Here is a 610-nt window from a genome sequence, read left to right on the forward strand (position 1 = left end):
CTAACACCCTTTTGGACAGCTGGACGCCAGGCGCCGCGGTATTTAGAATATTAATTCCGATTCTTTAATCCAAGAAATTTGGAATTGTGTAAATGTGTGAATTTTAAACATACACACACACACACACACACACACACACAGAGAAAATCTGCCTTTTATAGATAAGATTCCGAATTCTTCAAAATCATTTGGATGGAAAAAATATGAATTCTGTAGACGAGGTCAGAACAGTATTAGAGGAGTATTTTTCGTCACGGATAAGTAATTTTGGAAGAGGAGCCTTGCAAATCGACCATATTCATGGGAGAGCAATGTAGAAATTGAAGGAGAGAATATTTTAGATTAGAAAAGAACTTTGTTCATCTTAATTTTGAAAAGTAAAAGAAGTATAAAAAACTGCATTATTTATGGGATGACCTAATATTTCTTTTTCACACACACACGCTCTCTCTCTCTCTCTCTCTCTCTCTTTCCCCATCCCCTCTCTCTCTTTCTCCCTTTCTCTCATCATTCTATACGATCTAAAGCATGACTGGAGAAACAACCAGCCAGCTAACTAACCAGCCAGCTAACCAACCAACCAACCAACCAACCAATCATCTAGCCAACC

Source organism: Octopus bimaculoides, chromosome 5 (genome assembly GCF_001194135.2).
Source record: "Octopus bimaculoides isolate UCB-OBI-ISO-001 chromosome 5, ASM119413v2, whole genome shotgun sequence".
NCBI lineage: Eukaryota > Metazoa > Mollusca > Cephalopoda > Octopoda > Octopodidae > Octopus > Octopus bimaculoides.